This window comes from Eleutherodactylus coqui, chromosome 6, assembly GCF_035609145.1.
Source record: "Eleutherodactylus coqui strain aEleCoq1 chromosome 6, aEleCoq1.hap1, whole genome shotgun sequence".
NCBI classification, from domain to species: Eukaryota; Metazoa; Chordata; class Amphibia; order Anura; family Eleutherodactylidae; genus Eleutherodactylus; species Eleutherodactylus coqui.
Genome location: NC_089842.1, coordinates 27,418,291 through 27,444,833, shown reverse-complemented (window position 1 = coordinate 27,444,833; position 26,543 = coordinate 27,418,291). Strand labels below are relative to the sequence as shown.

At 45.7% G+C, this 26,543-nt stretch overlaps 1 protein-coding gene across 1 annotated transcript in view; it reads right to left on the bottom strand.

The window, feature by feature from the left end:
• The window catches only part of LOC136633510 (scavenger receptor cysteine-rich type 1 protein M130-like), a 204,910-nt gene that overhangs the window by 86,301 nt on the left and 92,066 nt on the right, over positions 1-26,543 (bottom strand). The gene's annotated exons all lie outside the window — the stretch shown is intronic.

The window sequence follows — 26,543 nt, the reverse complement described above, 5'->3', positions numbered from 1 at the left end:
ATTTACACACACAGATGATCGCTCAAAATTTGTCAAAAACTGAGAGTTTTGAGTGATCATTTTGCATAGGTACTAATGGACTAATCTGCCCATTAGCACCTAACTACCTTCATTTGCATGTATTTGGAGAACAGCTGGTGGTCTGTTCTTTAAATACATTGCTATTGTTCTCCAGTGTTAACAGCTGTTAAAGAATGTTATCAGCACTGCCCCAAGAGAACACAGCATGCAGTCCCTCTTATCAGGGACCATGGATTTCATGCTGACCTGAAGTCAGTGATGGATGAAAAGTTTATGGTGTAAGTGCACGATGGGCACACATTTACTCACAGACATTATGGCTTTAAAGATGTCTTTTGAGTGAATTTTGAGCCATAATCATTGTGTGTGAAAGAGTCTTTAGGCATATGCTCCTGTGCAGCCAGCCTTTTTACATTTACCCTAACAAAAATGGCTGATTGCCAGGAGGGAAGGGGGGTGCTGAGAGTGGGCCCTTGGGCCCAGGACCCCTATTTATGACCCAGAATGGAGAGTTGCTCAGTAACAGCAGCTCCCATTCTGGCAGTCTTTCTACTATCCTGGTATAACAGGGCAGCTGTTCATGTGAATGACCGTCCAGTAATACTACATTTCCCTGCAGTTCCAGCTTGCCACTATTTCCATTGTCAAAATCAGCTGATTGCCCTAGAGTCTGCTATCAGCATACCCCCTCATACCCCTGGCAATCAGCTGTCCACCACAAGCCCTGCATCATAGGTGGAATTCTGTTCATTGGCAAAACCTCTCCAATTTTGTTAAAGGATGAAGAAAGTCTGATATCCTCTTGAGAACATGGCCATTTTTCATTTTTGTTTTCTACTGTTCCATCCATATCGGCATTATGTGAGTTCCTTTTTTGTGTGCGACAAGTAGTATTTTTCACTGGTATCATAGAATCTACCATATAATGTACAGAAAAACTTTAACACATTCTAAATGAGGTGAAATGGGAAAAACACAAGTGTGCTATTTTGTAGGTGTTTGCAGTTTACATGATAAAGCAAACATGTTACTTTCCTGAACTGTATTCTATGGGTGAGTATGATTACAGGGATACCTAGTTTAGATAAGTTTTTAATTGTAAAATAAGATATCTTAAAAATAAAATTCTGTTGCTTTTTTTAATCCTCTTTTTTATATTTTAAGTGATAAAACACGTAAAACAAGTTTTAATGACAGTCAGACAAGGGATAGAGTAAAAAACATGTCCTAGGTCAGGAAGGGTATCATCTCTCCTTAAGGAGGGCACCTACAAGGTGTGTGAGGAGACTTATAAGGTCATCCATGCTCCTCTGGGAAATATGCAAAAAAGTAAAATGGAACAATACCTCTGCAGCACCACCTATTGGACGGCAACATTCCTGCAAGTTACTTTCTGACCCCTTATAAAAGTCTTTATAATAATGACTGGGAATTAAAAACCAAAAGCCTGAAAACCATACGCAGATAGCTGTTTCAGAGTTTTTGCCCTTCATCAGTGTGCAGTAGCTTTTTGGCTTGGCTAGTGAGAGGACTATGATGTGGGTTGGGAAGGGTATCATCTCCCCATAAGCAGAGGACCTATAAAGTGTTTGGAGACATCTGGGAGATGTGTGAGGAAACTTATAAGGCAATCCATGCTCCTCTAATTGAAGAATCTGTTAGTTTTATATATAAAGATCTCCATTTAACATATTGAGCACTATTCCCAGATCACTTATAGTGAGCTATAGGGAAAAATGTTTTAAAATAGCATAAATAACATAATCTGAGTTGTAAATTGTAAACCCTCTCCCCTCATCTACTCGTGGACTTTAGGGCGCATTCAGACGACCATATATTGGCCAGGTATTCACGCCTGCCGATATACGGCATCTCTCTCTGCAGGGGGAGGAGGCTGGAAGAGCTGGTAGCAGTGCTCTGAGCTCCCGCCCCCTCTCTGCCTCCTTTCCACTATTTGCAATGAGAGAAGGGGGGGTGGGGCTAAGTGCTGAGAATTAGCTCCACCCCATCCCGCCTCTCCTAATTGAAAATAGTGCAGGGGGGTGGAAAGGCAGAGAGGGGCGGGAGCTCAGAGCACTGCTCCCGGCTCTTCCAGCATCCACCCCCTGCAGAGAGAGACGCCGCATATCGGCCGGCAGCCGATATACGTTCGTCTGAATGCACCCTTAGTTAAACATAGTAAACATCACATTAGTGCACCTTTTTATCAATCTATTTTCAACTTTCCTAGCTGATTTGCATTATCTAAAGTGAGGTACCAAGCAGTATTCTTAAAAGTGTCCATGCAATTTCTGAAATATGAATGAACTCTTAAGGCCACTCTCACACATGCAATTTTTATAGCGATTACCATGGCGTTTCAAACCATCGTGCTAATAAACAATGCTTGCCTACCAGGAGGATAACATGGACTATAATTGCCACATTTTTTTAGATGGAGAAAAATGAAATCTATATGTTTGTGGACTTAATGATAAAGAAACTTTCCATACTCTGTTTAAGATCTGATATCCTAGGATTGAATTTTGCGTCACAGCTATATATCATGTAGTATATAAGTTCTTGGCTTATTATAGTTGGGTCATTAAGGTGAGGAGGAATATCAGATCTGATCGGGGGTCAATCACACTGCATTCAGTGTGGGTGTCGCCTGTTTCTCACAGCCGAACCCGCTCATAACAGCTTCGATCAACACCGCTGCTGGTTGGAACTTTTAAATGTCCCGATCAATGTTCGGGGTCCCGAATGGCCCCCTGTGATGAGATCACGGGGTGCCCCGTAGTTCCCATAGCAGCCAGGTGTCTTTTGAAAGCCCGAATGGCTGTCATTGTCAGATGGCTGTATAATGTAATACTATAGTATTACATCATTATGCAGGAGTAATCAAACCACTTCAAGTTCTTTCCCTTAAAAAGTAAAAAAGCATAGCAAAAGGTTTTTTTTTTGGTTTTTTTAAATTTATAATAAAAGGATCCAAGTAAAAGAACAAAAACATATTTGGTACCGCTGCATCCATAAAAATCTGATCTATCAAAGTAATACATTATTTACCCTGCATGGTAAATGTCGTCAGAAAAAAAATTAACAATGTCAGAATCGCGCTTTTTTTGGTCACCGCGTCTCCAAGAAAAAATGTAATAAAAAACAATTAAAAAGTTGTACATGTTCAGTAATGGTATTAATAGAAACAGGACGTTCAGCAAAAAAGGAGCCCTTATATTTCAAGCCTACAATACACTGCTTTCAATGGGGCCGGCAGCTGCAGTGCCAACCCCATTAAAAGCAATGGCATAGCATTCTGGACTTCTGCCACAGTTGTGGCAGAAGTCCGCGATATAGTTCCTATGTTTTTAATGGGGCCAGTGCTGCTGCTGCCAGCCCCATTGAAAGCATTTTGCGTCATCGCAGCATTTTTTTTCAGTGCAACGAGAGTGTTTTCAATCGCTCACAGAGCAAGAAAAAAAAAAACGCTAGTGGGTATCCACTCTAGAGCCTCATGCACATAGCAGGTCCAGATTCCGGCATCCCACACTGGAATCTCACACTGAATTCATCCCTGACTGCAGCGTGTGACCCTGCGTACCTGTGGTCTTCTTCTTCACCGGCATCACCATACAAGTTTTTTCTTTAAATTCCTGCTTTTCCTGTGGAATCCGCAGCCTGTCCCGTATGATAATTCCAGATGGGCCGCGGGTTGGATGGCTTCTATTGACTTCAATGGAAGCAATTCGTGCGAGGACCACAGGAAAAATTGAGCATGCTGTGAATCTTCATCTGCAAGTGGAAATTGGAATTGGTTTCCACTCGTGTGCATGAAGAATTTTTCTATAGCATGATATAGAGGGTTGTTGCTGTAGAACCCAGGGGTGTATGCCAGCCCCGGATTCTGCAGCAAAAATCCGCCCATGTGCGAGAGGCCCAAATAAAGAGATTTGTGGGCGCTTCTTGGCCAAGAATGAAAGACATGAAAGCTGCTTGGAATTTTTTAACATCCTCATGTTTTAGTGATAGCCGGATGGGCTCTAACAGGTAAAGAAGTTTTGTTTAAGCTGCATTGGCCCAAAGAAGATAAAGGGAGATTATTTCATCTACGAAGCTAATTTAAAGTTAAGTATTAAGGGAGGGTAATTAAGTTTGTAAGTAGATTCTGAAGTTTTACCAACATATATTGCTCAATATTTGATGAATATTTTAACCCCTTGAGAACCAGGCTGATTTGTACCTTAAGGACCAGACATTTTTTAGGGATTTTATTCACGAGGTTGTTTATCCACCCTATATTTTTTACCAAAACTGTTTTTGCTGCCTTTTTTCCAGTGACAAATAGGGCTATATTTTTAATATTTTTTTCACTGACTTTTCTCCAGTTTTTTAGTATTATTGGGGGTAAAAGGCTAAAAATATATTATTTGAACATTTATAGTTTTTTTTTTTAAATTAGTATATTTAAGCTAAAATAAAATGTGGAAATGGGTTCCTCATTTTGCTTTGGACATTTTGTTATATAATATACATAGTTTTGGATTACTGGGCGCATACGGTGATGGTTTTGTTTGGTGTCGGCTTTGGGATATTTTCTTTTTTATAAGTATACTTTTATTTTATTCTGTAATTTTTTTTTATTTATGTATGTCATTTTTTTCCCATCAAGACCTCTTGGGGACATTCACTTATTTTTTTTATTTAACACTTTCCCACTGTAGCCCAGGTTTCCATAGGAGCCCCAGTTACAGGGAAAACATTCACTGTAGTGACAATAATCACTGGCAGAGCTTGAAACCCCTGCCATATTTTTTACTATTGGCTGGGTTTAAAGCCCATGACCAAGCTCTGTAACTTTACTGTGCTTGGTCCTTAATGGGTTACGTAGAGTAACAGGTATCTCAGAGGCATCAAAGTTATGTAATTTGACCCGTGGGGCTACATCAAGCAGCTCGGATTTAGTAGCATTCAACTTAAATACTGAATGTTGTCCAAATGTGTCTAAAAGACAAAATACCCTCAACACACTGGCATAACTATAAGGGGTGTAGGGGATGTGGTTGAACCCAAGCTCGGTGGCCTTCAAAGGCCCATAAGGCTTTACTTCTTTATATAGGGAGCCCAGTACTATGAATAAAGCACTATAGTTGGGGGCCCTGTTACAGGTGTTGCATTAGGGCCCAGAAGCTTCAAGTTACGGCTTTGCCTCAACATATCTCTGCCTGGTTTAACTAGTGCAAGCAAAATACCATCAGTAGAGATGAGCAAGCACCAAAATGTTCGGGTGCTCGTTGTTCGAGTCGAACTTTTCGTAATGCTCGAGAGCTCGTTTCGGGAAACAAACCCCATTGAAGTCAATGGGCGACTCGAGCATTTTTGTATGGGACCGATGCTCCGCATAGGTCATGACTAGAGATGAGCGAGTATACTCACTAAGGCACATTACTGGAGCGAGTAGTGCCTTAGCCGAGAATCTCCTCGCTCGTCCCTAAAGATTCGGGGGCCGCCGCGGGTGACAGGTGAGTTGCAGTGGGGAGCAGGGGAGGTCGGGGGGGGGGGGGGAGGGAGAGAGGGAGAGAGAGATCTCCCCTCCGTTCCTCCCCACTCTCCCCCGCCGCTCCCCGCCCCCGAAACTTTTAGGGACGAGCGGGAAGATACTCGGCTAGAGCACTACTGGCTCGAGTAATGCGCCTTAGCGAGTATACTCGCTCATCTCTAGTCAAGACTTGTCAAACACCAGAAAACAGTCATGGAAAAAGTTATGGAAACACCACAGAAACTGATAGGGAAGGGCAGGGACAGCATGCATGGCTGCATCTGAGGCTCCCAGGTCCCACTATTAAGCCAAAATGGGGGCAAGAGTCTGGCGTCAACTCCCCTAACAATTTACTTGGGACAAACCCTCATTAGCAAGGCACACGCGCTGGCACATCTTAGCTAAGCACCACACTACCTGCAACCAAGGACAATCACTGCCTGCGGTTGACACGGCTGCCTCTTCTCCTGGGTTACATGCTGGCATTGCCGCGGCCTCCACCCCCCCGCACAACCCTGCGTCCACAGCGCACCCAAAATTTTCACTGCACAGCGTTCAGCTGCACTCGTGCCACATGCTTGCTTCATAGCCACACCAATCTCATGTCTATTTATAGGTGCGTAATGGATAAGGAGGAACCGGAGGCACACACTGCAGAGGGTTGGCAGGGCTAGGCAGTGACCCTCTTTGAAAGTGTGAGCGATAGCCCTCAATGCTGTTGAGAACTGATGATGATCATCATTGCAATCCCGTGCCATTTCCGTCACAAAATTGTCAGGAGCCACAAATGTGGGCATAAAGGGGACTCAGGTGCCAGCCCAGCACTTCTACACATCTCCACAATGCAGCAATACTCTGTTTGGGAATCACGTGAGGTGGCCCAGGGTCAAGCTCAGTCCCAGCCTCCACCTTGTGTGACCCAAGGTGCTGTGAGTTACATAGCAATGGGAAATCCATGTGTCCCCACACAATTCATTCTGTGTAGGTGTCAGACAGCTCAACACCGCAAGGGGAAGTCTTTGAGTTCCTTGGGCTTGCCTATGCTATCGGTGCACAAAGATGCCCACATTTCTGCCCTAGTCAGTCAGTGTATTTGTGCCAGACAGGTAAAACACCACTATCGGAAGTCTTTGTGCACCCACAGCATAGGCGAGCCAATGGAACCCCAGTAACATTTTTGTAGTAAAAGTATAGGCAGACCCCGGTGCCATTTCTGTAGCAGAAGTATAGGCGGACCCCAGTAACATTTCTGTAGCAAGAGTATAGGCGAACCCCTGTAAAATTTCTGTAGCAAGAGTATTGGCAGACCCTTGTAACATTTCTGTAGCAAGAGTGTAGGTGAACCTCTGAAACATTGGTGTACCAAGAGTATAGGCGAACCCTAGTACCATTTCTGTAGCAAAAGTATAGGTGAACCCCTCAAACCATTCAGTAGAAACTGCATAGGCGGACCCCAGTAACGTTTCTGTAGCAAAAGTATAGGCAGACCCCAGTAACATTTCTGTAGCAAGGATATAGGCGGACCCCTGTAACATTTTTTATAGCAAGAGTATAGGCGGACCCCAGTTACATTTCTGTAGCAAAAGTACAGGCAGACCCCAGTAACATTTCTGTAGCTAAAGTACAGGCAGACCCCAGTAACATTTCTGTAGCAAGAGTATAGGCGAACCCCTCAAACCATTCAGTAGAAAAGGTATAGGCAGACCCCTGTAATATTTATGTAGCAAGAGTATAGGCAGACCCCAGTAACATTTCTGTAGCAAAAGTATAGGTGAACCCCTCAAACCATTCAGTAGAAACTGCAGTGGATAGTGCTGGTAACTACGGCTATCTCAACCCCACCAAGGAAAGGGTATTGTGAGATGCTCTGCACAGCGACAGAGCTGAAATACTGTGCAGTGGCCCAGGAAATATTACACTACTGTTTAGCGGTGAGACCTCTGTCTAATGCACTGCAGACATAGAACGGTATAACTGAAGTCGTTTGCAGTAAGCTAGGAAATATTAGAGAGCAATTTCACGGTGAGAGCTGGTTGTACGGCACTGCAGCCTAAGAAAACTATTACTGAAAGGCTGGGAACAGGCTTAGATGCGTAATACAAAAATAGATGCACTATTACTCCCAGCAAGCCACAACTATAATGCACACAGTCAGATGTAGCCCTAAGAAGGAGCATTGGGGTTCTTGCACGGAGGATTAGGACTGTATAGTGTGTAACTTTCCCTATAGAAGTGGCTGTTGCCCCAACACTCTGTGTCTAATGCACTGCAGACACAGAACGGTATAAATGAAGTCCTTCGCAGTAGGCTAGGAATTTAGAAAATATTAGAGAGCAATTTCATGGTGAGAGCTGGTTGTACGGCACAGCAGGCTGAGAACGCCATTACTGAAAGGCTGGGAACAGGCCTAGATGCGTACTACAAAAATTGATGCACTACTACTCCCAGCCAACCACAACTATAATGCACACAGTCAGATGTAGCCCTAAGAAGGACTGTTGGGGCTCTTGAAGACAGGATCCTAATCTAACAATTTCCCTATATAAGCAGCTCTTTCCCTAAACTCTGCATAATACACTGCAGAATGAGAACGTTATAGTTGAAATGGCCTGCACAGCCAGAGATGCTTAAAAAAAAAATTGGTGAACTATTGCTCCCAGCCAGCCACAACAGTAATGCACACTATTAAGGTTATCCCTAAGAAGAATCGTTGGGGTTCTTGATGACAAGATCATACTCTAACACTTTCCCTATATCAGCAGCAACACTTTCCCTAACCTCTGCCAGCATGCGTCTGTGGCGAGCCGCGGGCGGGACCAGTTTAAGTACTCAGCGGTCACCTGATCAGCCCAGCTACTCACTACTGTGTGTGTGTGTGGGGGGGGGGGGGGGGGGGGGGGCGAGGGGGCTGACACGTCACAGCAGGAAGTGGTAATGCCTTCCCCTCATGTCTATTGGCTAGAAAATGGCACTAAACATGCGGGGAAGGAAATGCAATTGACTCGAGTACCGTGTGGTCTTCGTCTCGAGTAACGAGCATCTCGAGCATCAAGCTCGGACGAGTGTGCTCGCTCATCTCTAACTATCAGCATAAAACATGGATTTGATAACTGAATTGGATATTGTAATACCCTCTATTTGATCAGTTCATTCCATGATGCTTATCAAAGGTTCTATAACAATATAAAAGAGCAGTGGCGACTTTGGGCATCTCTGCTTAGTACCTTTATGCAACGAAAACGTAGAAGAAAGAAATCCTAAGAAGTAAATTTCTGCCATCGGAAATGCATATAGTTTCCACAATAAAATACCAGGAAGAAGGGATCAGTTGAAGGTCGGCTATCAACGTTTCAGTATCTTGAACGCTGGTGCAAGAACCACTATGATACTTTTGGAGTTGTATAGTAGAGGAGTGCAAATTTACCCTGTTTCTAGTGAGAAAAGCCTTTCTATTACACTGGACCTCCGGCAAAAGATCTATTAAGACATGTCTATGTATTTCATAATATAATGTCTGTCAAAATACAGTATAAAGCAATACTACAGAATTGCAATATTTATTTCTAGTATTTATGACAAAAACTAAAACCCCTAACAAAAGAACTTCTGTGACTTTTTTCTACTGCTATGCCTTTAGACTGTCAAAGGAGTCATAAATGACTAAAAAAAAAATGAATCAAAAGCGATCACAAATTTCTGTGTGAGGGTGGTAATAATAATAATAATAATAATCTTTATTTGTATAGCGCCAACATATTCCGCAGCGCTTACATAGACAGGGGGAATACAGAAAGACAATAAAATACAAAAATTACAGAACCACGGTTACATAGTAAACAGTTGATGGAAACAATAGGGGGGAGGGCCCTGCTCCAACGAGCTTACATACTACAAGTAATGGGGTGACACAAAAGGTAAAGGGCTGGAGATGTGCACAGCATGGCGAGGTGGAGAGTGAGGGTTTCTAAACACAAGGACAATGGTCAGGCATTTGGCGGTGTGACGGCAGAAACGGTATGACTGTATGAGCGGTTTATGATGGCTAGCAGGGATAGCAGTCAATAGGTCAGGGAGCATGTTATCAGGCAGAGAACAGAGGGGTTTGTTTAGGAAATGCGGTATGCCTCCCTTACGTTCTGCGAGTCCTGGATTGCTCAGGTAGCCTTTGGTAGTGCATTCCAGAGGACCGGTGCTGCCCTGGAGAAGTCTTGGAGATGGGAATGAGAAGTTTGAATTAAAGGGGCACTCAGACTGGTTTCGTTAGCAGAGCGGAGAGCCCGGGCTGGGTGATGGATTGAGATAAGGGAGGCAATATAGGTGGGCGCTGCGCTGTGGAGGGCTTTGTGGATTAAGGTAGCGAGTTTAAATTGTATTATGTATTTAACAGGCAGCCAGTGCAGTGACTGGCACAGGGCAGAGGCGTCCGAGTAGCAGCTGGACAGGAATATGTGTATATATTGCCATATCTTTTTTTATGCTTTTATACCTGTATGCAAGTTCTATGCAATGCTACAATGCAAAAAACTTAATATGCAGCCCTAAAAATCATATCAGATATGCCAAGACTTTGCAAAGTGAAGACAAAGGTATCTTGAAAACCCCAAGGAAGAACCCGATACGAAGGCCGCGTGTTTGGCTATTTTCCCAGTATCTAAAAACTGTTTAACTACGTATATGACTAATACTGCCTCTGTCGGAACTGCGGTCATCACATACATGGTTATGCGTTGGATTTGGGCCAATAAGAACAGTTGCACACTTCTAATGATGTGATAAGGGGTATAAAGCTCCATGTAACCTATAATAAAGTGCGCAGTTATTTCCCCGTGTGAGGAACTATAACAGACCGTGTGTGTTGTTTCTTCTTTACTGACCGGGAATTGGGGTGGGCCTGATTGGTGCTGTATGCAGAATTTCCCTGACAGTTGGTGCCCAACGTTGTGGGGGCGGAAAAATCGGAGCCGTACAGCCCAGACTGCCTGATTCCACGCCACAGAGAAGCCGTCCTGCTGTAACCGAGCCTGATCAACTCACAGAACTCAAGGTAATACCAGCATATTTTTATGTTGCGTTTTACGCTTGGAGTCTTGCAGCAGTAGGGACTATCTGTGCTTTGTGACCAGACGGGTTGGGTTAAGAGTTCTACACGGTAACTAGTGGGCTTCAGGTTTGCCGTCAAGGACCACTGATCGTGATAAGCGCACCAATCGCCGACCCAGGGACTAGTCTATAATCTATTTGTACTCTGAAGTCCGTAGCATTTTAGTAGTAGCGGGGGTTGTTTGTTATATCTGCAGAAGTTTTTGTCTCCCAGAAGCAGGGACCTTCAGTTATCTTGCCAAAGAGAGCAGATAATTTGGGTTAGAAGGAAGTACTCTGTGTAACGTGTAGTTTAAGGTTGTTAGTCCCACAGAAGCAGGAACCCTTGGTTATCTCGCCACGGGGAGCAGATAATTTGGGCTAGAGGGAAGTACTCTGAGACGTGTAGTTTTAGTGTTGTTTTAATATGTCTAAGTCTGTGTTTAAAAGGAGAGAGACCCTTAAGGGCTGTCGTCGGGTGGATGAATTGGTGGTGGAGAGACAAGGGTCCCAGTTTGTAAAATGTAAGGAAACCCTTATGAAAATGTGTGACATGGACCTGCATGGTAGATTACAGTATGGTGACTGTGAGGAGGTTCTTAGGACCAAGAAGGGTGACTTGAAAGACAAAGGTTTACTAGAAAGTGCTGAAATGAGGAGCAGAGGGACAGTCAGGGAAAGTTAAGTATGTACATGTATTATTTGCCTAAGAAAGTATCTGTAAGTGAAATGTTTGAAAGTACAGTATGTGATATATTGTGCCCGGCATCGGGAGAGTGTCTACTGAACGTTACATTGGTGGTCAAGTAGTGAGAGAAATATGGGGAACAAGCATTTTGGAGAGAAAATTTTCAAGGCATGTGATATGGTGACAGAGAGAGAGCAAGCATAGTGCAGAGAAAGGTTACAGGGCATGTGATTTGGTGGAGCAATATGTGATTGTGTCACCTCTAGAAAAGGTGTATGATATTAGGTAGATAAATGCAAATATATAAATATATATATATAATGTTTTTCAACTGATGTATGTTTGTTTATCACACTTTTTTTTGTCCATCTGTATATACTGGAACACATTCAAATGAAGGGGTGATGGGGCAGACTTGACTGCATGAATGGATGAGAGAGTTAATGACCCGTGTTCAGATGGTGATGGATGTAAAATGTGTGATGCAGATATTGAATGGGGATAAAAGTTACCCCCCACCTCTGCATAAGACTTTACTTGTTTGTGATGTGGATTGGCAGATTGTACAGTTTACATGAAAGTATGAGGAAACACACAAACAGCCAGTATCGAAGGGGTGGAGCTAGATGATGTAAAAGTGTGTAATGGGTCATCCCTCTCTTGTCCACAAGGAGAGGGTGAGAATCTTGGGCAGCTAGGATTTTTTTTTTCTTCTTCTCAAATTTCATGAGACATTGCAGGCAGGATCAAATTAATAATAAATTTGCTTAAAGGATATCATATTTTCAATGTGGATAGATGTCTGTAGATTATTATGCCCTGATGTAACTCATGTCTCTGTTATTAGCGCTAACATCTTACAGGCCTTATCTGCATCTATCAAATTCTCACTGGATTGATTGGCACAGGTTGAGACCTCAGATGCCAGTTCAGAAGAGTTTTGTAAGCTAAATACTCTCTTGGTGGATCTGACTCATGTGTTTGTCCTGACAGCCGCTGCGGAAACTTAGTTTTCCGCAGGCCCTGACAAATTGTTGGCCACCTCCAAGACAGACATAGGGAAATTGAATGGTATGTTTGAAACCAAGATACACACCCCTGGGTCAAACAGTATCCTTTTAGTTTCCCACAAGAAATGTTGGAAATTTGTGGGAGACTTGGTTCCAATGAGGTTTAGTGCAAGATATGTCCTCCAGCAAACGCCTTTCTTTTCCAGTCAAGAAAAGACACAGAGAGGTGTCCATTTGGACACCTACCGCATGGTCCATGACTTCTGTGAGGGGAACAAGGTTACGGTTCTGGACTACCCCCTAGTGGTCCTCACCCCTCATGATATCCAGAGTATATGCACACAAGTGCAACACAAGCACTTATCTCTGGCCTGTCATATTCAGCCCTCTTCATGCCTCACAGCATGTTGTACTACTTTGAACCTGGCTACTCTTCTTCCAATTGAGTACCCTGGTTCAAAGGGGGGAGGGGAAGGCATAGGTGATCTAGATATTGCAGATCAGCTATTTTTAATTTTTTGCAACAAGATTCTGATCTATTTGAAATAGAATATCAGCATGATTGTCTAGCATTGATGCAACAAGAAAATTTAAGTTTTAAAAACAGCTACTGAAACCCCCTGTTAACAATGCATATTTTGAGCTTTTTGTAGATGGTACCAGGGTGAGGATTGACGACTCCATACCGGATATGCAGTGGTCAAACAACAAGATGTCCTAAAAGCAGAAGCTCTGCCTCCACATGTCAGTGCAGAGTCTCATGGAGGCCCTACTTCTACCTGAAAAAGTGGAGAGCTCACACCAATTCCTACACTGGGGAAGCAAGAGGCAACACCATCGTAGAAAGCACAGCAAAGGCACCGGCCCTCAAACCGTGAAAGAAAAGAAGACATTGACAAACTTTGGACATCGACAAAAACTTTGGACATTGGCAAAACTTTGAACATTGATAAAAACTTTAGACTTTGATATGCTGAGAACTTTACAGTTACAAGCCAGCAAGGAAGAAAAGGAAAAAATTGACTAAAAATGGCAGCAACAGAACAGGACGGCAAACAGTCAATAGAACTTGCCTACCACTGTTTCCTGTGCCCCATGATGGCCCAGTTGATGCCCAGAAAGACGCATCTATCAAAGCAACTTGGACGAGGTTCTCTGCAGCTGCTGCATCATTTGTCCAATCTTGTATGATCAATGCCATAAGCAACAGGGCAGAAGTAAATTTGCCACATAACATTTGCAGGGGCCACTCTACCAATTTCAGGGATTGCAAATGGACTACATTCAGCTCCCACTTGTTGGGATGTATGAATATGTGCTTGTTGTTGTTGTCTTTTCAGGTTGGAGGTCTACCCTGTTATCAAAGTACAGAAGCAGGTAACCACACAGAAGCTCATGAATGAGGTAATGTGCAGATATGGGGTACCAGAAGTGATTGAGTCAAGCAAAGGTACACACTTCACAGATGAAATAATGCAACACATCATGTCTGCTTTGGGTATATCCCAGGCCTTTCACACACCCTACCATCCATGGAGTAGGGGGAAAGTAAGATACAAAAGGCAATGGAGGAAATGGGCAAATCTTGGATTGAGTGCCTTCCATTAGTTTTTTTTTTCTCAGGAGAGTACATGCCACAGTAGCTGAGCTTGGGGAATGATTCTCTTGTTAATTTTTTCATAGGCCTATCTAAGGAATTGTCAGTAACACATTCTGCAGTCTCTGCTTCTCTCCCAGGTCCTATAGACGAGTGTCATGATCTTAAACCAAGTGACCGGGTCTATGTGAAAAGGTTTGAGAGAGAAAGACTGGAAACTTAGTTTGAAGGTTGTTGCTCACCACTCCAACTGCAATCATACTCGAAGGAAAGCCCACTTGGATCCACGCCTCACACTGAAAAAAGGCCCTGGGTCCCGGAGCACAGAACTCATGATCCTGCATATCCTTTACATGCTATGGGCAGGGTGAGGGACCTGGGCGGAGGTGGCCGTCACACTTCAGGGGCAGGGAAGGAGGGAAACTGGAACCCCTGGTCCGGAGAATATGAAGGGGAAGTGACATTGTGGTACAATTCCTCTAACACACACATAGCCACATACACCTTTGACTACTGTACACTAGCTCCCTGTTTCAGGGATTAGAACAAATTAATACAATCAAATGTGCAATATGAAGACTACACTGAGGGTGAGAATCCAACACCGCATCGTACTATGAGAGAAGTTGACGCTCCAGGTGGTAGCTTCGATCTACATGTATATATAGATGCAATAGAAGTGCCAAGGGGGTGCCAGATGAATTTAAGTCCAGGGATCAGGTTAAGGTGGGCTTTAAATCCCTATTTGCAATTGTCACTGTTAATAAGAATGTAGACTGGATAAATTATATCTATTACAATCAGCAGAGGTTTGTAAACTACACCAGGGATGCTTTACAAGGGTTAGCTGACCAATTAGGGCCTACTGCAGCCATGGCGTTCCAAAATAGAATGGCCCTGGATATGATTTTAGCAGAAAAAAGGTGAAGTGTGTAAGACGATTGGTAAAACTTGTTGCACCTACATTCCCGATAACACCGGACCTACAGGTAAAGTGACGGTCGCTATTAAAAAATTAACCAGTCTGACAGAACAACTTAAAAGAAATTCAGGGGTTACAGATCCCTGGGACCATTACTTCTCATGGTTGAAGGGATGGCAGAAAGTCCTGGTTCAAGTGGGTATAATCCTGGGCATTGTTTTGTTAGTTCTGCTGACTTCCTGTACGTGTATTATCCCCTTTATCAAAAAGAGTATGAGTAAGTGACTGGCCAGTGTGACACCAACATTTCCCTTGTTTGAAAAAGATGAAAAGCCAGTGCGGATAATGCCAACCACCGTATGTTACCAAATAAATGGAGAGATGGACTAGTACTGCGCCGCCTCAGTCTCCTAAGATGGACCGTCAGTGGATTTCCCATTTGCCTAGGGATAGTGTAGAAGACCATAGGTTCCAGCGAGGGCGCACTCTGTGGGGTGTTAACTTGTACAGATAAAGGGTATGGATACCGGAAAATGAGCCCAGGGAATCCATGGCCTTCTTCTGAGGTGAGGTAAGAGTAGGGTCTTACGGGCAGTGGGGAAACCCTGACGCAAGGGAGAGGTGACCGAGGGAGAGTGTGAGGCCTGGTGCTTGATCTCCATATTAAGTTTTTAGGGGAGTTTATGAGGGTATATGTATATATTGCCATATGTTTTTTATGCTTGTATACCTGTATGCAAGTTCTATGCAATGCTAAAATGCAAAAAAACTTTATATGTAGCCTTAAAAATCATATCAGATATGCCAAGGCTTTGCAAGGCGAAGACAAATGTATGTTGAAAACCGCAAGGAAGAACCGGATACGAAGGCCGCGTGCTTGGCTATTTTCCCAGTATCTACATAAAAACTGTTTAACTATGTATATGACTAATACTGCCTTAGGCGGAACTGCGGACATCACATATATGGTTATGCAGTTTGGGCATAACCATATATGGGCCAATAAGAACAGTTTGGGCCAATAAGAACAGTTACATACTTCTAATAATGTCATAAGGGGTATAAAACCCCATGTAACCTATAATAAAGTGTGCAGTTATTTTCCCGTGCGAGGAACTATACCAGACCTCCGTGTGTGGTGTTTCTTCTTTACTGCCGGCAAAAGGGCATTGGGGTGGGCCTGATTGGTGCTGTAAGCAGAATTTCCCTGACACCTGTGCATCCAAAATTGGTACCAATAAAAACTACATATCATCTCGCAGAAAATAGCTGTCACAGTTGCATCAATGGAAAAATGTAAAAAATTATAGCTATCAAAAGGTGGTGACAGGAAACAAGTTTTTTTAAAAAAAAGGTATTTTAATTTTTAAGTGGTACTATATCAAAATATATATAAATTTGGTATAGCCATAATCGTACTGATGAACAGAATAAAGGTAGCATGTCATTTTCACTGTGCCATGCAAACTGTCAAAATATTCCCATTCATAATGGCACAATTTGTTTCTTTTTCCATTTTGATCCACTTCAAAATTTTAAAAAAGTATATCAATACATTCCATAGAACAACAATTTATACCAATAAAGAATAAAATTCAGCTTGCAAAAAACAAGCCCTCATATAGCTATGTCACTATTAAAAAGTTATGATTTTTGGAAAATGTGGAGACAACTAAAAAAATAAATAAATAAATAAAGCTTCAGTGGGAAGGGCTTAGGCAGGCCTGCACAACTTAGAGTTGTAGATAGGGGTCAAAATTAAAATTGTCAAACTTCATGTTGCCGCAGATAGGTTCTTAGCGGCACACTTACAAAATGACGGTTTGTTCAAACCCTGGGAAATTTGCGCAGCAAACGTACATGCACAGAAAAATGGCAACTATTAGAGCCTATGGTTTTCTGGAAAGATACAGATGAAGGAATTTTAGCTGCACAAATAACACACACCTAAAAAATAGCACATAAGCGACTGAAATTTCTGCAACTGAAATTCCCTGCTGCATGTAAGAATAGGACCTGACCCATCTTTGGTGTGTGAAGCGCAGGAGTTTCCATAGACACTTATGGGAGTTGGATAACAAGGGAGGGGAGAGGGAGATTAACTAAGCATTCCAATTATTTAGTTTAAACTTCTAAACAATGGGAATGGAAGGGGAGAAGAAGGGAGATAAGGGGGAGGAAGTGCTGCTGAGATGCTAAACACAGAAGCACATTTTAATTGTCCAACTGTAAGCTCCAGTTAGTCCCCCGTGGGGTTGAGGAGACTCCCCAGGGAGTTCCCTTAAGTGTCCCCAGTTTTCCCCTCATCCCAGCAGAACATTATAAACTTTCCCAAGTAGGGCAGTTGTTCAGTAGAAGAGTGTTTGTACGTGATTTTACAAAATAAGATTCAAGTGGATAATAAGTAACATCTTGCTATTTAATTGCAGCATGCCCCGTCAACGCCCAATAGTAAATTAAATGCTGTTTCCATTTCATTGTGTTTTGGACACTAATTTTTTTCTTTGTTCCAAATTGTTTGTATGCTGACTTGATCTGGAACACTTACTCTAATTACTAAAATGCGATGGCGGCAGCTTAAAATGGAATTCCCCTGCAGGAGGCAACAAGGGATTCCCTGTAGTGGAAGAGCGAGGGGGCAGGGCTACAAGGCTTCCCCCCCAGGGTTTCTAATAGAGCAGGGAGGGCTAGAGGGAACTGCCCTTCATCCTGGTTCCTCTAGCCCCATCCTCTATCCTAGCTATGGCAGAATCACTCCGCACCATCTCTCTCCTTGCTATGGGAAAACTCCTTGGGGATCCCCTGTAACCCCACTCTCTCTCTCTCTTCCCTTTATTTGGAAATCCCAAAGCCGTGAGGAGCTTCATTTCTCTCCCCTCTGGGTGCAGCGGCTCTTTTTTTAAACAACACGCTGCTCCCAATCCGGCAAATCCGCAATTTCACATGAGTTGAGCTTGGCCTATCTGCACGGACAACTCGCCTTTTCACACATCTTTTTGTGCAGTTTGCTGTGCTTTTTTATGTGTGTAATTTTTGCATGGGTAGATCCCCCATGTGAACAAACCCTGAGCCGCTAAAAACCTATTAGATTAATGATTAAACTATTATGTAAACTGCTTTGCTAATAGGTATACATTTTTAAACATATTTTGCATGTTTTCCTACTATTTGCATGTAGTTATTGGGAAGTATTACAATTCTTGTCAGCAATCAGTTTACTGGAAATTATATGGCATAATCAGCATAGGCTCCTGTATAGAGATGAGCGAGCATACTCGTCCGAGCTTGATACTCGTTCGAGTATTAGCGTGTTCGAGATGCTCGTTACTCGTGACGAGTACCACGCGATGTTCGAGTTACTTTCACTTTCACCTCTGAGACATTAGCGCGCTTTTCTGGCCAATACAAAGACAGGGAAGGCATTACAACTTCCCCCTGCGACGTTCAAGCCCTATACCACCCCCCTGCAGTGAGTGGCTGGCGAGATCAGGTGTCACCCGAGTATAAAAATCGGCCCCTCCCGCGGCTCGCCACAGATGCGTTCTGACATAGAGGAGGGAAAGTGCTGTCTTGGTGGAGCTGCTATAGGGAGAGCGTTAGGAGTATTTTATGCTTCAAGAACCCCAACGGTCCTTCTTAGGGCCACATCTAACCGTGTGCAGCACTGTGGAGGCTGCTTTTTGCAGTGTTGCACTTTTTTTTTTTTTTGGTATATCGGCCGTGCAGAGCATAGCGCCCTGCAGTAATACTCCAGGGCCAGAAGTGGTGGTTAGGCAGGGACAGAAGACATATTGATTGAATATAGGCAGTGGGCCTTTGCAAAAACATTTGGGGAAAAAAATCTATTTGGGCTGCCTGTGACTGTCCTCAGTGTTCTGGGTCTGTGCTGGGTGTAGTTGTCCTCCTAATTCATACGCAGCCAGCTAAGTGTTACAGCAGGCTTGCGCAAAATTATTTCCTGGCTCTGTCTGGGAGGTTAAATCACCGCTGTACTGCAGTCCACAGTGCAACACTCTGCAGTTCTTTGACATACTCCAGGGCCAGTAGCGGTGAGGCAGGGACAGAAGACATATTGATTAAATATAGGCAGTGGGCCTTTGCAAAAACATTTGGGGAAAAAAAATCTATTTGGGCTGCCTGTCACTGTCCTCAGTGTTCTGGGTCTCTGCTGGGTGTAGTAGTCCTCCAAATTCATACGCAGCCAGCTAAGTGTTACAGCAGGCGTGCGCAAAATTATTTCCTGGCGTTCCTTAAACAAAGTCAGCCTCCAACCACAGGCCAATAAGCGGCACATTTAATTACGGCGTTCTGTTTCTGCACTACTGCTAACACACCATGCTGAGGGGTAGGGGTAGGCCTATAGGACGTGTACGCGGGCGAGGACGCGGAGGCCCAAGTCAGGGTGTGGGCACAGGCCGAGCCAGTGCGGTGGCCAGGGGTAGAGGCAGGGCCAGACCGAATAATCCACCAACTGGTTCCCAAAGCGCCCCCTCGCGCCATGCCACCCTGCAGAGGTCAAGGTGCTCAACGGTGTGGCAGTTTTTCACAGAGACGCCTGACGACCGACGAACAGTGGTGTGCAACCTTTGTCGCGCCAAGATCAGCTGGGGAGCCACAACCAGCATGCGCAGGCATATGATGGCCAAGCACCCCACAAGGTGGGACGAAGGCCGTTCACCGCCTCCGGTTTGCACCACTGCCTCTCCCCCTGTGCCCCAACCTGCCACTGAGATCCAACCCCCCTCTGAGGACACAGGCACTACCGTCTCCTGGCCTGCACCCACACCCTCACCTCCGCTGTCCTCGGCCCCATCCAGCAATGTCTCTCAGCGCAGCGTCCAGACGTCGCTAGCGCCACTGTTTGAGCGCGAGCGCAAGTACGCCGCCACGCACCCGCACGCTCAAGCGTTAAACGTGCACATTGCCAAATTGATCAGCCTGGAGATGCTGCCGTATAGGCTTGTGGAAACGGAGGCTTTCAAAAGCATGATGGCGGCAGCGGCCCCGCGCTACTCGGTTCCCAGTCGCCACTACTTTTCCCGATGTGCCGTCCCAGCGCTGCGCGACCACGTCTCCCGCAACATTGTACGCGCCCTCACCAACGCGGTTACTGCCAAGGTCCACTTAACAACAGACACGTGGACAAGCACAGGCGGGCAGGGCCACTATATCTCCCTGATGGCACATTGGGTGAATTTAGTGGAGGCTGGGACAGAGTCAGAGCCTGGGACCGCTCACGTCCTACCCACCCCCCGAATTGCGTGCCCCAGCTCGGTGGTGGTATCTGCGGTGGTGTATGCTTCCTCCACTAAACCACCCTCCTCCTCCTCCTACGCAACCTCTGTCTCGCAATCAAGATGTGTCAGCAGCAGCACGTCGCCAGCAGTCGGTGTCGCGCGGCATGGCAGCACAGCGGTGGGCAAGCGTCAGCAGGCCGTGCTGAAACTACTCAGCTTAGGAGAGAAGAGGCACACGGCCCACGAACTGCTGCAGGGTCTGACAGAGCAGACCGACCGCTGGCTTGCGCCGCTGAGCCTCCAACCGGGCATGGTCGTGTGTGACAACGGCCGTAACCTGGTGGTAGCTCTGCAGCTCGGCAGCATCACGCACGTGCCATGCCTGGCCCATGTCTTTAATTTGGTGGTTCAGCGCTTTCTGAAAAGCTACCCACACTTGCCATACCTGCTCGGAAAGGTGCGCCGGGTCAGCGCACATTTCCGCAACTCCAAGACGGACGCTGCCACCCTGCGGACCCTGCAACATCGGTTTCATCTGCCAGTGCACCGATTGCTGTGCGACGTGCCCACACAGTGGAACTCTACGCTCCACATGTTGGCCAGACTCTATGAGCAGCGTAGAGCTATTGCAGAATACCAACTCCAACATGGGCGGCGTAGTGGGAGTCAGCCTCCTCAATTATTTACAGAAGAGTGGGCCTGGTTGGCAGCCATCTGCCAGGTTCTTGGAAACTTTGAGGAGTCTACCCAGATGCTGAGCGGGGATGCTGCAATCATTAGCGTCACCATTCCTCTGCTATGCCTCTTGAGAAGTTCCCTGCAAAGCATAAAGGCAGACACTTTGCACTCGGAAACGGAGTCGTGGGAAGACAGTATGTCGCTGGATAGTCAGAGCACCCTCATGTCTATATTTCAGCTCGTTGAGGAGGAGGAGGAGAGGGAGGAGCATGAGGAGGAGGGGGAAGAGACAGCTTGGCCCACTGCTGAGGGTACACATGCTGCTTGCCTGTCATCCTTTCAGGGAGTATGGCCAGAGGAGGAGGAGGAGGAGGAGGAGGGGGAGGAGCATGAGGAGGAGGAGGAAGAGACAGCTTGGCCCACTGCTAAGGGTACACATGCTGCTTGCCTGTCATCCTTTCAGCGTGTATGGCCAGAGGAGGAGGAGGCGGAGGAGGAGGAGGATCCTGCAAGTGATCTTCCTAGTGAGGACAGCCATGTGTTGCGTACAGGTACCCTCGGACACACGGCTGACTTCATGTTAGGATGCCTTTCTCGTGACCCTCGCGTTACATGCATTCTGGCCACTACGGGTTATTGGGTGTACACACTGCTCGACCCACGGTAAAAGGAGAACCTTTCCACTCTCATTCACGAAGAGGAAAGGGGTTCGAGAATGATGCTATACCACAGGGCGCTGGTGGACAAACTGATGATAAACTTCCCATCCGACAGCTCTAGTGGCCGAAGGCGCAGTTCCGAGGGCCAGGTAGCAGGGGTGGCGCAGAGATCAGGCAGCATGTACAGCGCAGGCAGGGGACCATTCTCCAAGGCCTTTGCCAGCTTTCTCCCCAGCAAGACTGTGTCACCGCTCCCCAGTCAAGGCTGAGTTGGCGGGAGCACTGTAAAAGGATGGTGAGGGAGTACGTAGCCGATCGCACGACCGTCCTCGGTGACGCCTCTGCCCCCTACAACTACTGGGTGTCGAAGCTGGACACGTGGCCTGAACTCGCGCTGTATGCCCTGGAGGTGCTTGCTTGTCCTGCGGCTAGCGTCTTGTCAGAGAGTGTGTTTAGTGTGGCTGGGGGAATCATCACGGATAAGCGTACCCACCTGTCAACCGACAGTGCCGACAGGCTTACACTCATCAAGATGAACAAAGCCTGGATTTCCCCAGACTTCTCTACTTCACCAGCGGACAGCAGCGATACCTAAGCAATACGTAGGCTGCACCCGCGGATGGAAGCATCGTTCTCTATCACCATCAAAAACGGGGACCTTTTTGCTTCATCAATCTGTGTATAATATTCCTCCTCCTCCTGAAACCTCATGTAATCACGCCGAACGGGCAATTTTTCTTAGGCCCACAAGGCTCAGTCATATAATTTTTGTAAACAATTTTTATACGTTTCAATGCTCATTAAAGCGTTGAAACTTTCACCTCAACCAATTTTTATTTTAACTGGGCTGCCTCCAGGCCTAGTTACCAATTAAGCCACATTAACCAAAGCGATTAATGGATTTCACCTGCCCTCTTGGTTGGGCATGGGCAATTTTTCTCAGGTACATTAGTACTGTTGGTACACTAATTTTTGGGGGCCCTCGCCTACAGTGTAATCAAATGAATTTTTAGCCCACCTGCATTACAGCTGACGTTACATCAGCTGTGTTGGGTACTGCAATGGGATATATTTATGTACCGCCGGTGGGTTCCAGGGAGCCACCCATGCCGTGGGTTCACACGGAGTTGTAACTGCATGTGTCCACTTCTAAAAAACCCCAGTCTGACTGGGGCATGCAGTGTGGGCCGAAGCCCACCTGCATTAAGCACGACATTACCTCAGCTGTGTTGGGCACTGCAATGGGATATATTTATGTACCGCCGGTGGCTTCCTGGCACTCACCCATGCTGTCGGTCCACAGGGAGTTGTAACTGCATGTGTCCACTTCTAAAAAACCCCAGTCTGACTGGGGCATGCAGTGTGGGCCGAAGCCCACCTGCATTAAGCACGACATTACCTCAGCTGTGTTGGGCACTGCAATGGGATATATTTATGTACCGCCGGTGGCTTCCTGGCACCCACCCATGCTGTCGGTCCACAGGGAGTTGTAACTGCATGTGTCCACTACTAAAGAACCCCAGTCTGACTGGGGCATGCAGTGTGGGCCGAAGCCCACCTGCATTAAGCACGACATTACCTCAGCTGTGATGGGCAATGCAATGGGATACATTTATGTACCGCCGGTGGGTTCCAGGGAGCCACCGATGCTGTGGGTGCACACGGAATTCCCATTGCGGAGTTGTACCTGCCTGTGACTATTTATAATGAAACGCGCTCTGACTGGGGCATGCAGACACCTTGACAGAATGAATAGTGTGTGACACATAGGTTTCCCATTGCTATGCCCACGTGTGCAGCTCCTGATGGCGGTGGCACAGGATTATATTTCTCATTGCTTCTGTACAGCATTGTGGGCTATCGCCCCGCCCCTTTTAAAGAGGGTCGCTGCCTAGCCGTGCCAACCCTCTGCAGTGTGTGCCTGCGGTTCCTCCTCATGGCAGACGCACTTATAAATAGACATGAGTGTGGCGTGGCATGAGGGCAGCTGAAGGCTGCGCAGGGACAATTTGGTGTGCGCTGTGGACACTGGGTCGTGCGGGGGGGGGTTGGGCAGCATGTAACCCAGGAGAAGTGGCAGCGGAGTGTCATGCAGGCAGTCATTGTGCTTTGTTGGAGGTAGTGTGGTGCTTAGCTAAGGTATGCATTGCTAATGAGGGCTTTTCAGAAGTAAAAGTTGTTGGGAGGGGGGGAGGGGGCACTCTTGCCGCTATTGTGGCTTAATAGTGGGACCTGGGAACTTGAGATGCAGCCCAACATGTAGCCCCTCGCCTGCCCTATCCATTGCTGTGTCATTCCCATCACTTTCTTGAATTGCCCCAATTTTCCCAAATGAAAACCTTAGCGAGCAAAAAATGCTCGTGTCGCCCATTGACTTCAATGGGGTTCGTTACTCGAAACGAACCCTCGAGCATCGCGATAATTTCATCCCGAGTAACGAGCACCCGAGCATTTTGGTGCTCGCTCATCTCTACTCCTGTAGTTCCCCAAGAAACTGGGTCTGCTGGTCTACAGTTTATAGGAAAACTTGTTTTGTGTGCTTGAATTTGCCAAGTGTAAATCCATTGTTCAAGTGCTAAGTGAATTCCGGCATTAATTCAAAAAATAGGTTCTTTGTCACAAGCAAATTTACAAGTGGCACAGAAAATTTCTTGAACCTTGTTGCAGATACAAGCTGAAAAGCACTTATCAACCATGCATGTCTTATGAAAATGAGACACCCAGTGCTGTGATGGCACAGAAAATGGAACTTAATGGTATGTCTCAAAAAGCTTTGAACCTCCCTCTTTTCTGTGATGTGCAGATTGCGCAGATCTCTTTTGTAGTGTGTTTGTAATGAAATCCCAGAATCTACACCTCTATTTTGGATAACCCCGTGTATGTATGTATGTATTGTGAGGGTTTATGTATATATTGCCATATGTTTTAATGCTTTTATACCTGTATGCAAGTTCTATACAATGCTAAAATGAAAAAAAAACTTAATATGTAGTCTTAAAAATCATATAAGATATGCCAAGGTTTTGCAAGGCTGAGAGAGATGTGTCCAGAAATTCAGAGATGATACAGAACTGGATACAAAGGCTGCGTGCTTGGCTGTTTTCCCAGAAGCGCTGTATCAAGATAACGACTGTTTAACTACGTATATGACTAATACTGCTTCAGGCGGAATTGCGGACATCACATATATGGTTATGCGGTGGATTTGAGCCAATGAGACCATTACCCATTCCTAATGACATCACCAAAGGGTATAACGCCCCATGTAATCTGTAATAAAGTGCACAGTTATGTTTCCGTGTGAGGAACTATACCAGACCTCCGTGTGTGGTTTCTTCTTTACCGCCGGCAGCAAGGCATTGGGGTGGGCCTGATTGGTGCTGTACGCAGAATTTCCCTGACAGTTGGCGCCTAACGTGGGGCGGTAAAACCGGAGCCGTACAGCCCAGACCACCCGGATCCACGCCACAGGGAAGCGTGCCTGCTGCAAACCAAGCCTGATAAACTCACAAACTCAAGGTAAGACCAGCATATATTTATGTTGCGTTTCACGCTTGGAGACTTGCAGCAGGAGGGACTATCTGTGTTTTGTGACCAGACGGATTGGGTTAAGAGTTCTACACGGTGACTCGTGGGCTTCGGGTTTGCTGTCACAGACCACTGACCGTGATAAGCGCACCAATCGTCCACCCAGGAACTAGTCTGAAGTCTATTTGTACTCTGAAGTCCGTAGTGTTTTAGCAGTAGTGGGGGTTGTTTGTTGTATCTGCAGAATTTTTTTCTCTCTCTCTTTTCATTTAATCTCATAGAAGAAGGAGCCCTCGATTGTTTTGCCATACATAAGGGGGTGACAATTCGGATTAGAGGGATGCACTCTGTGAGACTGGTTGCATAGAAGAAGAAACCTTCGGTTGTTTTGCCATACATAAGGGGCTGACAATTCGGATTAGAAGGATACACTCTGTGGAGCGTGTTATTATTGTTATTGTTATTTTAATATGCGTAAGACCTTATTAAAGAAGGCGGAGCCGCTTAAGGGCCGCCACCGTGCGGATCAATTGGTGGCAGAGTGACAAGGGTCCCAGTTTGTAAAATGTAAAAAAAAACACTTATAAAAATGTGGGACATGGACCCGCATGGTAGATTTCAATATGGTGACTGGGAGGATGTTCTTAGGACCAAGAAGGGCGTCTTGAAAGACAAAGTTTTACTAGAAAGGGCTGAAGTGAGGAGTAGAGAGACAGTCAGAGAAAGTTAAGTATGTACCCGTATAATTTGAAGAGGCCCCGGTCAGATGGGCGTTTTTTCGCGCGATTTGCGCATGCGCATGCGTCCGGCGATTTTATAAAACCATTGCTTTGCAATGGCATCGGACACATGAGCGCTTTTTATGCGCTCTTCCGATAAATTATAGAACAGAAATCGCAGATCGCACCTATCTGCGATTCCTGTTCTCTTCTCTATATGCGCTCAATGGGGCCGGCGACAGCAGCGCCGACCCCATTGAGAACATATAGCAGACAAATCATTCTCCTCTGCCACAGCTGTAACAGCTGTGGCAGAGAAGAATGATGTTTGCCCATTGAATTCAATGGAGCCGTCAACACAGCCGGCTCCATTGAAAGCAATGGGCTGCTGGCGATCGCACGATGAATTTTCGGGAAGGGCTTAAAAATATAAGCCCTTCCCTGAAATTCATCCAGAAATGTGTAAAAGCAAAAAAAAAAAAAAAATATATATATATATACTCACCTGGTCCTGGCAGACGGAGTTCAGCCGCGGCCGGCCGGCAGTTCTCCTGAACTGCTCTGAGTAGTATTCAGCAGCCGGGGATTTAAAATCCCCGCCTGCTGAATGAGCTGCCTCTGATTGGTCACAGCCCTGACCAATCAGAGGCAGCTCTCACTCACCCATTCATGAATTCATGAATGGGTGAGTGTTGCCTCTGATTGGCTCAGCGCAGGGACCAATCCAGGGCAGCTCTCAGCTGAATGACAGCTGAGAGCTGCCCCGGATTGGTCCCTGCGCTGAGCCAATCAGAGGCAGCACTCACTCACCCATTCATGAATTGGTAAGTGAGAGCTGCCTCTGATTGGTGAGGCTGTGACCAATCAGAGGCAGCTCATTCAGCAGG